The 12,685-nt window shown below is 42.3% G+C and overlaps 1 pseudogene; it reads right to left on the bottom strand.

The window, feature by feature from the left end:
* LOC115056896 (gamma-aminobutyric acid receptor subunit beta-3-like) overlaps positions 1-11,612 on the bottom strand; it is a 42,598-nt pseudogene extending 30,986 nt beyond the window's left edge.
* Between the last annotated feature and the right edge of the window lie 1,073 nt (positions 11,613-12,685).

The following is a 12,685-nucleotide window of genomic DNA, read 5'->3' as shown; positions in this document are numbered from 1 at the left end:
GAAAAAAGGTATTGATGGTGGGGGATAATTGATAAATGAAATGTGCCCGGTGGCTTGAACAGCTCTGTGGTCCATAATAATGAAGGAAGTCTGCTAACAGCATCATTATTCTGTGGGATGGCGTATCGCATTTGTTCCTTGGTTGTTTGCTTATTTTGTTTTTTTTTTTCTTCTTCCTTTCTGTCTTAGATTGAATGTGTCAATATTTCACACATGAGCAAATGCATGTTTTTTTCGATATGGCAATGTTTGCTCACCATATCTGTGAAATCTTCTTATGGAGGCAAGAAGAAAAAAAAAAAAAAACTACGTCCATAAAAAGCACACCGGTTTGACCATTTTGTGCTGACAGGCATTTAACTGTACGCAAGATAATTTAACTTTTCTTTCTCAGTGCATTTATGCTCTGTGATGCCCTAAATACGCCTTTAAAGCCATCAGGGGTTTTTATTTTGGAAAGGTTTGCCAGCTTTATGACTCTAAGACAGAAAGTGATGCTGTACGGGGTCAACAAACTGACTAACAAACAAACAAACTGAGGCCCTTTACAACTTTCAACTCTCATTCAACATCAGTAAAAGCACGTTAAATTTTTTTGGTGTGAACTGATTTCAGGACAGTCAGGCAGGTAAACATGAAAGCAGGGTGAAGCTTACTTCCACGTTCCTTCTTTCTTTCTTGTCTTTTGCTTTTGCTTTTTAGGAATACACCATAGACGTCTTCTTCCGTCAGAGCTGGAAGGACGAGCGTCTGTGCTTTAAAGGGCCCATGGAGATGCTGCCGTTAAACAACCTGCTGGCCAGCAACATCTGGACCCCAGATACCTTCTTCCTTAATGGGAAGAAGTCTATTGCTCACAACATGACCACGCCCAACAAGCTGCTGCGGCTGAAGGATGATGGCACTTTGCTTTACACTATGAGGTAGGTCATAAAACCGACGTCCTCGTCCTCTGCCGTAATTTATTCACACTAACTGACACATATATTCTTTTTAGTGCTTTGCTTCACAAGAAATATAATTACAGGTCCCTTTTTTGCCCAAGGTTGACTGTGGTTGAAATCTCATAAGGTTGCATTCTGGATATTGAAGGAAAAAAACAAACACTATTGTGAGCTCTGAGGTGCAGCGAGTCTCATGTTTCAGAAGTAACCTGACGACTCCTCCCAATTACAGCTTCTGTCAGAAGAATATGAGGTTTGTAAGAGAAGACAAAAAAGAAGAAGGCATTCAGCATGCAGATGTGAACTGTTACTGAATAGAATTGCAGAAAAATAGTGACATCCAGTGGCCAATCAGAGGCACTTGATTTCACAGCAAAGGAAAATAATTCCTTACTTTTGAAGTTCTTTGCTTCTTTGGGTCAGATAGCTCAGATATGTCTCCGGTGATGGAGCGGCATGTCTCTTTGAATGGAGAAACATTTGCAGAGGGAGATCATCTATTATGAAAAGCAGCCTCATTGTGAACTCGAGTTTTTGGCAGGAATTTGGTGGCAACAAACCCCCCAACCAAAACTGAAACAGACAGAAATAGGCCAACGGCCCAATGGAGCCCAGAGAGTCATCAATAAAAATGAAACAAAAATACCGAACTCTTTTGGCGAAAAATTCAAGACAGACAGACAGAGAAGTGAGGAGTTACTGCAGCTGCAGGAGTTAAGAGTGACTGTATTATGGATGAAAGCATTATCCATCCTGACATATATACATGTGATAGTCCCCTCTTTGTCACAAGCAGAAAAGCACACGTGAACACACTGACCACCGGAGACAAGCATGGCAATAAGTTGTAGTGATGCTTAACTTTGACCTCAGTTTACCAGTGAGGGAAGGAGGAATGTGTGTGTTCACTTCCATAATTGTCAGTGACCAGAGCTCTGTGCAAACATGTATATATTTATGTAAATGTGTGTGGGAGAACAATAGAGAGAGAGCTTGTGTCCAAAGCCTAAAAATGGCCTCTGATTGTCTGGCACAGTAGAAATGAAGCAGTAGCCAGTTGTTTTTAATCGTCTGATTGTTACAGTGCTGTGCTTGTCATTATCAGCAGAGCTTAACCACGGGCAGCACTGGCGTAATTTGAAACATAAACACACACTGAAATACACACACACACCTCACACAGGCCATCTGCGCACTTGCAGATCAGAGCGAAGTCCACAGCAGAGCTTTCTCTTCGATGCACATGTCAGCTCTTCCCTCATTTTGTCTGAAAAATATCCAATATCTTACCCTACATGGTGACGTGTTCCACCCACGTTCGGGGGTCTGTGAGATCCCCCTGGGATGATGATGAACAGGAGCAGGGACGTTTTCCAGCTAAGACCCCAAACAGACAGCTCAACATGCAGCTCACAGACACATGCAACAGATTCATCTCACTTTTAAATCATGTACGTTACGTACGAGTAAACAGACATGCTGCCAGACGACGAACACCTCGTTAAAAACATCACAAAACACTCACGTGCTCCCTCATATCATAAGTAGGTGTCAACAAAAGCGTCTCTCACCTCCCTGGAAACGAAATGTGATTGCGGCGCTGCAGATTTGAAAAACATTACTTTGTGTCTCCTGGCACATTTCAAACATTATGCATTTGTCTGCATGGATAATTCATGAAACAGTCCTTTTCACAACACTATGCAGCCTTAATGCATACAGACTTGATGATGGCCTCTGACAGCCAGATACCGGCTACAAACATGGTTTTATCAGCTGGTTGGAAACGCTCTATAAGCACACATTACACACCATTATCATCTGACATTCTCACTCATGTTGCCGCCATACTGCTGAGTTTTGTACCGAGGTAGTGAAACATACCATAATATGTAGCTGCAGGTAATGAAAAAGCTTTTTCAAATCTCTGTAGACTGATGTTCCACGGAGCGGAGTAACGTCAGGGTTCACTTTTGGGAAGAAGAAGCCCAAGTGTTGATTTTATCCATCTATGCATTGACTTCAAAAAGTGTGGGAATTATTATAATCTGCTTCCTTTTGCCCAAAATGTAAATAAGACCCGCAATGGAAGACTTCATTTATGTTTCTGGCTCACTTCAGAACAGCAGCTATTTTTACAGGCATTACTCCTAATGGGGCAAGGCCACATGAATAATTACATCACAGTCGAACAGCCAGCAGCCATGTTCTCATTTATTTGTCCCAAAGACACTCTTTCCTGTCCTCCACACAAACTCCTTCAGCTGTTCTCCACACAATAATGCAATTGGATAATCCTGCGCTGATGTAGAAAGCAAGCTGAGCCCCAAAACAGTCGTCTCCATAGGGTCCTATGCCACTTTGTTATGCCTCATGCATCTTTGTGATATAATTGGGGAATCCTCCTGTGCGTACATCCTGTTATTGTGCAGGAGGTTTTGGAGCATAAACAAGAACACGTCCCAGGAGGATTTTGCCCCATCTCGGCGACAGAGGACAATATAAACAATCCTTTACCTTACTCTCTAATGAATGCTGCCATTGTTCATTTGCCTGGGTGGTTACAGCTGAAAACAAAAGCTGATGCAAGACAAACCTGAAATGCTGCACGTGTTCTTTTTGCACACTGCTTTCAACACCACTTCATTTATAGTGAGTCCACATCATCATATAACTGCTGTTATCTATCATCACACAAGAAGCAAGAGTACCCACAGGGAGTTCACTGAATCGCGGCGAGAGCAGGAAAAGGACAACTTTTTCGGGCATCAGCAGAGAAAATGACAGCACGCTGTCTGAAGTGATTGGGTTTTACTGTGCTTGTCGGTGATTTAAACCTCAATTAACCTCAATTCGAATTTTGGAGACAGAGGTCTGAGTTTGTGACTGAGCAGGACAAAATGAAGGAGGATTTGGAGACAACAGCTGTGCGACCACCAGGTGGTAGTGTTGTCACTCTAATGCTTGAAGTCCCAACAGAGGGAAGTGCTGCACTCCTTCGTCTGCCATGCACCTCTACCATGAAAAATATCGAGATATATCATTTACAAATGCTTCAGTTATCAGCCAGTGAGCCACCAGCTCCAGGACATCAACTCATCCTTCTTTCAACCTGTTTTACTGATATTTATTTGTGCAATCATAACACGCAGATCTCCTCTCACAGATATAAAAAAAACCCATTACATTTAAACACTTTAAACTGTTGCAAGAGTGGGAACTTAATGAAAGCCGTCATCATTAATGTTTCTAAGTTTACTGTGTTGTTCTCGCCACAGAAGCATTATTTTAACTGTTGTACCTTAATCAACAGTTTGGCAAAGTCCATTTAGAAGTCTGCAGCTACAAACGTCAATAATCAGTTGATAAAAGGAGTTTCTATTTAATAATGAAATCACTCTAGAGAAGTAAAGTAATAATCTGTGCTCTAATGGAGCTTTTGAAGAAGAGCTCTCTTTTTTCTTTATATTTGATTTAGAGGATTGTTGTTATCATTGTGAAACGAATCAAGTCGCAAGCAATTTTCGTGATCCAGCAATTGTAGCATTTCTTGTAATTATACTGCGCCCTGAATAAAAGGTCTACATGCTCACCTGAATGTTTAAAGGTATGTATCTGAAAAGAAATTAAATCCAAAATCAGATACTAATAGATAATTTCCATGCTGCTCATCTCACAATGTGATATTTATGAGGAAAACAGCAACATAGCTAATGAATATCTTGTATGTTTTGTCTCAGATTGACCATCTCTGCAGAATGCCCCATGCAGCTGGAGGACTTCCCCATGGACGCACACGCCTGCCCTCTGAAGTTCGGCAGCTGTAAGTGAAATCACATCTATTTTTAGGCTCATTTAGTTTTTTTTTACCAGTTTTTAATCCTAGATATTATGACACCACATGCAGTTGTAGTTTTCACTTTAATGCTGTACAAAAATGTAATCTTGATAGAGACCAATTCCAGATTATTTTTGGTATTATTGGGTAATTAATGTAAAGACTCTTTGGTTGACTCCTTATCTGCATTGCTGAGTTCTCTTCTTTCATCTGATTCACGATTGTCAAGTTCTCTTTGTGCAACTTTAACGGCGCAGTGGTCATTGTGGAAGCCTCTTTTTGTTTCCCCACCAAACCTTTACACGAAAAAACACATTGACCTTGGACAGAACACAAAAGCTGCAAATACACACTGAGTTCAAAGAGATGTGAGTGATTTTTCTGAAGAAGACCTAAACTTTTAATCTTGCATATCTTACTTTATGGTCTCACTTGTGGCGGTTATTAAAACGTTGGGAAGAGGTAAAGAGAGAAGAAGAGAAGCTAACAGCAGATTCTCCTGAACTTAATTATCCCAGTCCGAAGGGTTTTCCCCAACGCCTTCTTAACGGGACCGCCTGTCTGAGTGCTCTACTGCTGAGGACATGTATAGAAAGCTCAGTGACCCTGAGGATATTTAAAGACAGATTTGGCAAAATGCCACACCTTGGGAGCCTCCTGGGCTAAAAGGATGAGGATCTTATCCCCAGATTTCTTTGAGAAGCAGTCCACCCACACTCACTGTATAAGGGACACACACTTGACTGCAATCCAATTACAATGTAAGGAGCTGCTGGGCCTTCCCATAGCAAACTCTAAGTTAATCGCCCCGGAACCGTGGGCTGCGGGTGAGCGGTCTAAGTGTATAATCGGAATAATGTGTTGAGGGCAACACTGCATTTTTAAGGTGACGCGCCGGGGTGTGTGGAAGATCTTTGGACTCATTGTACTCTTCAAACTCTGAGACCAGCTGACCTCCCTGTCTGACCTAAATGCCTCCTGTTTTAGCTGTCGTCTTCAGGGAGCCAAACACTCCACATCATACTGACCCTCCACTGTCATTGAGAAGCGCCTGGTGTAGTGAAAAATGGCCAAAATTTATCTCTCTTGTAAAATAAAAGTATAAGACACCAAATCCCTCCTCTCTTGGCGCCGTTGGACCGACAGTTTAAATGAATATTGTTGTAGATCAGGTAAGAATATAAGACTTTGCACAGTCCCAGACCATATTCAGGAAGTGTGCAGACCGACGACAGTCATGGATTGAATCCAAGCATTGGTGACAGAAGAGTTATTTACTGTGAAATTAAAGCAGGAAAGTCGGCACTAAATTTGCTCCGGATAAAAGGCAACTAATCCCTTGTTCTGGCCTCCTGTACCTGTACCTGTGCCCCATTTTAGCTGCCATGCTGTTTTCAACAATACACTGAGGAGTTACAATAGTTTTGTATATTCAGCGTTTTATTTAAGATAAAATAATTTATGTCGAAATAAACCCAGTGGCTGTATTTTCCTATTTTACCACACATCTTTGGGAGTTAGAAGCTTGCTGAGCTGAACTTAACAGTAATGTGCAGAGGAAAAGTTTCAGATGTTGAAATTTTTGGTGAATCAGACACAAAAGCTGCACAACTCTCTGATGAACACTGTGGGAAACCATCACAACAGTGACAACCACACAAAATCTGCATTAGTAAAAGGCCACAGGCTGAAACCAACTCAGGAAAAGAGAGGCTTAATAAAAACCACTTTCTTGGAAATTACCACATGATTACCATAATCGACATCTTGTGTTCATGTGGTGGGTGTGCAGAAATTACTTGTTCCACCAAATCACTGTGAAAAGATGCAGATGAGGGTGTGAGGTGTACAAAACATGGTTCCCTGAGCAGCAGCAAAACAGAGGATAGTCTGGGGAGTCATCACTCAGCCTGCCTCGCCTTCAAACCACAAAGAGTTTGTGAATATGCAGTTTGTTGTGAATTACCCAACAATTACTGTCCTTGCTGGAGCCTTTCATACTCTTAAAGATATGCGTGTGTGAATTGCCTGACTCACTCACAACAGGAATGAACCTTCAGCATAAGGACGTTTGCTCATTAACAGAAAAACATCAGCTCAGGATGTAGGAGAGGAAGAGCAAGACGGGAGCAGCTTTCAAGCCAAACAATGAAAGTCATCCAAAACCCATTTTACAGAATCATCACACAGCTGAATCCAGGACACTTTTGCTTGATTTGTTGTAACTTTACATCTGACACACTCATTTCAACTTTTCAAACTCCTATCCTGTCTGTCATCAGGTTTTTGGGGAGACATTAAACTGGCTGCCTATTTAGTGTATTGTATTGTATATATCCTGCATAAACTCAGTACTAATTTTTGCATTGATTACAAATAATATCTTGGCTGATTGTTGTCTCACTAAAACCTTATTTTGTGAAATCCTCTAGCTTCCTTTAAAAGTGCGAGGGGCTGCTGTTAAGCAGTGAGTGTGGCTGAGTTGTTACTCATACGTAAGGCAGGAGCACACTTCAGCATTAAGTGTGAACTGTTGAAAAATTGGCACAAATGCTGCGGCTTGCCTGCCAAAGTCTTTCGCTCTACCTCTGTGTAATGAAATTCACCAATAATCCCTTATTCCAATCTATGTACCCTCCAATTAAAGTCCTGGACTTTGGCCTGACAGAGCCAAGTTTAAAGACTGCATATATTCCCCATCAGTGTCCAGCGGCCAAGGAAGCACCCAAGTGAAGATATTATCTGCTGGCCAGACATATGCGATGCCAACACTTGGTTTCCATCAGTGTTGATGTCAGTGAACAAAACAAGAAGTAAACATGTAAATATATCCATGTAGTGCTTCCCTCTCTGCTCTTCTATTCACAGATACTCAGTGTCCATAATTGTCATCTTCACAGTTTCCAGCTGAGAAAACACCATTTGGCTGTGTAAATTCCTATGTGCATCCTCATAAGTGTTTTCTGAAACAGTTTGCCGCTGCAGAAGCAATGACAAACACTTCATACCTCCTGTATTAAACTGAAGCCTTTAGAGAACATAAAGATCAAAAACTCAATTCATATGAAAATTAGCATCTACCTAAAGCGGGCTGATGCAGCACTCCTCTCATTATTCTTCCTCTCTGTACTTCTTCTTTTCCCAAGTTCCCTTTAGCCATTGCGCTTTTTGAATCCTAATACATTTGTAAGGTCTTCACTGTATATTCTTGAGTTTAATTCAGGTTGACATGATTGCACTTTCAGTGCTCGTTTCTTTTTTGGCTTCACCATTCAAGGTTTAACTAATTCTACTTGACCAGCCATCAAGACACAAGAGACTAAAATCCCAATCAATGGTAAATAAACTACATAAACGATAATCATTTCCAAGTCTCTGTGGACTTGGATTGCTTATAGATTTTTATATTTCACTAGCAGATTACCCGTGTTTGTCTGACATGAATAAACAAAATAGAAGCTTCAGAGTTTACACTCAGATTTTCAACACAACTGTGATGCAACACATTTTGGTTAATCTGACTCCTGCTGACACTGTAGGTCATTCATCTCTGACCCAGGAGTTTGCTTTAAATGAAAATATACTCAAATATCCACAAACACAAACAGTTATACGGACATGTAATAAGTTAAAATAACAGTAGCACAAAGGCAAATAGTATAATTGATGAGTGGGATGCAGCCACTTATATTATGTTACTCATCAACAGGAAATGTCTAACATGCATTGTGGATGTTCAAACATTAAAAATAAACATTGAAATGTCATCTAATCCTTCCCTGTCCCCGTGTGTCTCTCAGATGCCTATCCAGTGTCAGAGGTGGTCTACACTTGGACTCAGGGAGTTGCAAAGTCTGTGGTGGTGGCAGAGGATGGCTCCAGACTGAACCAATACCATCTGATTGGGCAAACTGCTGGCACAGAGGACATACACACAAGCAGAGGTGTGTGAGTTTATGTAAAGAGCAAAGCACATTACATTTAATTACTATGACAACCAATGTACTTGCTCCACAGACAAGTTTGGGAAGCAGAAAAGCAATGAGACGCTGAAAAGTGTTGTTAGTTTTGACCTTTTAAGGTCTTTTGTTGACATCAGACAACATGTGGACTGATGCTTACCTTTTAATACAATATGATTCATATTATATAATATAAAAGGTTACCAATAATTCTACAGTACGAGGCCGCAGTGCATTTTAAAACATCCTCACTAATCACTTTTCATGTTTCATCCCTTCAGTTTATCAGGCAACGATAGTCAACTAATTCTTGTTATCTCAAAAGAGGCTGACTCGGCTGCTGCATAGCAGGACCCTCAATTTATTAATGAACTAAAGAAACCTCCTTTACCGCCTCCAGAGAGCAGTCTCATCTATTATTATTCTCCATTTCTGAACACTTTCTTCACGAGTAGTTTTGTACTTTATGTGCTGCATGATGAGTGTAATAGCAAATAAAGTGATGTAACTAAATGTAGATTAGAAAAGATAAACACTGTGAGGAGAGATGGGCGTGCGAGATGCAGAGTAAATGTGGGAAACATTATCAGGAGATCAGAGTCAATGAGTGGAAGCTAGTGGAGGAGAGTAGCCTATCCCTCACACAACCAGCTGTCTACAGGCCCGGACAGCCCTGTGAAACAACACTCATCCCCACGCAAGCCCATTCACACACACACACACACACACACAGCGCTAGAGAGAGACCTGAGCCTCGGGTTAATCCCCCCCCCCCCATCCAACCACCCATCAGCTTTTGCATAAGAAGATGACATCACAGATCAGTGAGGGATTGGTTGGTTGGCTGTGCCTGAGTTTATCTGTGTGTTTATGTGTGTGTGCTGTTGGACATATATCTCTGTGAGTACACCTGTCCTCACAGCAACAGTATAAACCCTCTGAAGCGCGGACTTTTTAATGGTTCTCACAGTAACCTGGTTTTCAGGGTCATTTTTTGGCTGCGAGTTCGACCTAAAGCTGATATTAAAGTCAAGACAAAGGTTCATTTTACAGGATATGAAAGGACCCTCATAAAAAAATAATTCTAACGTGATGTAGTTCGGGTCAAATATCCTTCAGACCCCTGAAAGACGTAATGCGTGTTTGTCTGTTGGAATTGGACAGCCCTGCTCTGACACATGGCGCGGGGGGGGTCCGTTGAAAGGCATCTGCTTAATACTCTTATGTAAAGCAGGGAACTGTATTACACTTCCCTCCAGTTTCTAGTAGAATCATTATTGAAAGTGTGGATTTCCCCTCTTTTCTCTTCATGTACCACAACAGAAACCTCTGCCTCCGCTGGCTGACTCGGTGCTTTAAGAGGGGCGACAAAAAAACATGTTCACTAGCTGTCAGTCCGTCTCTATCAGCTGAATAGCTGATGAGAAAATTGGTGGCCAGTGCATAGTGAAAACAAAATAGTCTTGTTTTGGTTTTTGGTTTTATCACTTAAGTGGTTGAGTGACCAAAAACGACACAGGGTTGCTGTTACACAGAGCTCTTCTTTGGAAAGATAATATTTCGAAACAGGACACTTTCCTTAAATAGATGGGTCGATGTATTTATGTTGATTGCTCGAAAAAAGCGCCTTCCTTCTCGCACACTGACCAGCTAAGGATCAGACCTTTCACTGACTGTGAATCTTTAATATAAGTAATTTAGTACGACATCACTTTGTTTGCCCCCAAATTATCAAACTGCCATCTGGTGTTCTGACTTATTACAACACAGGAAACATTATCTGGGAATTCCATTTGTCCGAACAACTGAAGTGATGAATCATCATTCATGAGCCTCAGAGCTTCAGTCTGGAAACCATCCAAATCAGTGGTGGAGCTCAGGGGGTCACACTCAGTCCAGTAGGTTAATTTGCATTTGTGCATCTTTGACCATATTGATAAAAACTTTCAAAAACCATGATGATGCTATGATGCTTTTGCTCGTACGCTTCATCCTCTTTTACATGAGATTCCACCACTTTGGATGCAGCCAAGCAGAAGTCACAGCAGGTTTGACCCCAATGTGCAAACAGATAGACCTTTGTCTTGTCACGCCTGTGGGCAAATCACACCCCAACCTGTTTGTGGCATCTTTAGAAGCAGTTTTGTTATTTTTGTTGCCTGGCCTTGTGATGTCACTCTCTGTCTCTAGCTCTCACATTTGCCTGGAATAATAAACAGCAAATGGAACCAAAATGGGTGCATTTGAAGTGAAGGCCGGGAGACTGATAAAAGGCGAGACAGAAGCAAGCTGTCACCTGGAGTTAACTGCTGCTTTTCTGCTTGATTAAAAGAAGACTGCCAGTCGCCTGCTGCTTTACTGAGTCTAGACAAACTAATGAAGCACTTGTAAACCTGATATTCAAAACAGCAATCAATCAATAACGGTCTAGGCTTTTCTTGTGTTCTTACTTTCCGCCATAAAAGCTTGTCTCCTGCTTCCTCGTGCATGACCTCATCAAAAAACACTGGACGTCCTTTCCCCTTCCATGGATACCAAGCTCTTGAAGCTCTGGATGATTGTGAGCTTTAGGGGCTTTAATTAGCACAAATTATCTTTAACAACACTCTCATTATAGGACATGGAGTAGGAGATTAGTCCACAAGTTTTTCTTTTAAGGACACGACTTCTTCTGTCCCAGACAGCAGTATCGTTTCAAAAATATCTCCCTGAGTCTAAATGAAGATAAGGTGGACTGTAGGAACACTCCTGTCCACTGGTTGTAGGGAGTAGATACATAAACAAAGAACTGAAACTGTCAACAGCAAAAAAATGAAAGTTTTCTTACTTACCAGTTGACCAGCATGGCAGCATTATTCCTGGACATGAATGGAAGTTCCCCTTGGACGTTGCGAAATAGAAATCCTTGGGAGAAAAGCAGTAAGATCCACCAGGGGAACATGTTCCTCCCTATTCCTCTGCCCCCAGTCCTGTCGGGATCCATGCATCAAGGGCAAAGGCGACCCTGGGGCGTCCCAGGTTGGCAGCAGCTGGATGTGTCCGGATGTTTCCGACAGCAGTAGAAGTCGAAGGGGTGGCTGTGAGCCAGTCGGCCTGGAGTCATGAGGGCGTCAGAGGGCCCATGTGATGGGGTCACAGTGAGAACTAGTGCTGTTGGGGATCTCCTGACTGAGGCATGGCAGTGGATGGTGGCTACAGGTCTTGCACAGTGTGGTCGTTTGCCCTCAGCAGGAAGATCATGGAGAATAATCAGGTTTACCTCACTGTCAGGCTGCCGTCAGATGATGCATTTTCCTCTTCCCTTCGTACACCAGCCGGTCCCAGCAAAGTCTTTGATCATTATTCCACAAACACCTGCCAAACAACAAACAAACCAGACAAAAAAGGAAATGAGGAAAAATGTCCACACGTTCACCCCCCCTCCATCCCACCAGTGAGTGGCAGCAGTGGCAGGAGTGTCCCTCTTGGTGGCTTAGAGTGTGTGCTGACGTATGTGTGTGTGTGTGCTGGCTCAGCAGCTAGAAATCATGCTTCATGTGTGTTTGTGTGTGTGTGGGCATGTCAGTGCCTGGATTGGCAGGGTGGCGTAGGCGGGGCTTAAAATCTGTGAGGATCCCGGGACAGGAAGCCCCCCCCCCCCTCCTTTACTGCCTCTCTTTCCCTCACTGATGGCAGGATGCAGATTGTAACCAGGGATTAGGGAGGTTAAAAAATCCGATTTTGCCTGGAGAAAGCCTGGTGTATTACTGTGTGTGTGTGTGTGTGTGTGTGTATATATGTGTGTGTGTTTGTGTGAGGGGGGGGCAGAGCTTGTGTACATGTGCTCTAGTGTGTGGAATATAGTCATTGGATTTTTCATAGTTTACCAGCGCCTGCAGTCACAAACTGCTGCTAGCGAGAGAGGATTTTTTTCTAAAGCCTCAAATGCAATCTTCGCTTGT

Source organism: Echeneis naucrates, chromosome 2 (assembly GCF_900963305.1).
Source record: "Echeneis naucrates chromosome 2, fEcheNa1.1, whole genome shotgun sequence".
In the NCBI taxonomy this organism is placed as follows: domain Eukaryota; kingdom Metazoa; phylum Chordata; class Actinopteri; order Carangiformes; family Echeneidae; genus Echeneis; species Echeneis naucrates.
The sequence above is the reverse complement of the archived record's forward strand: the minus strand, read 5'-3'. Positions and strand labels throughout refer to the sequence as shown.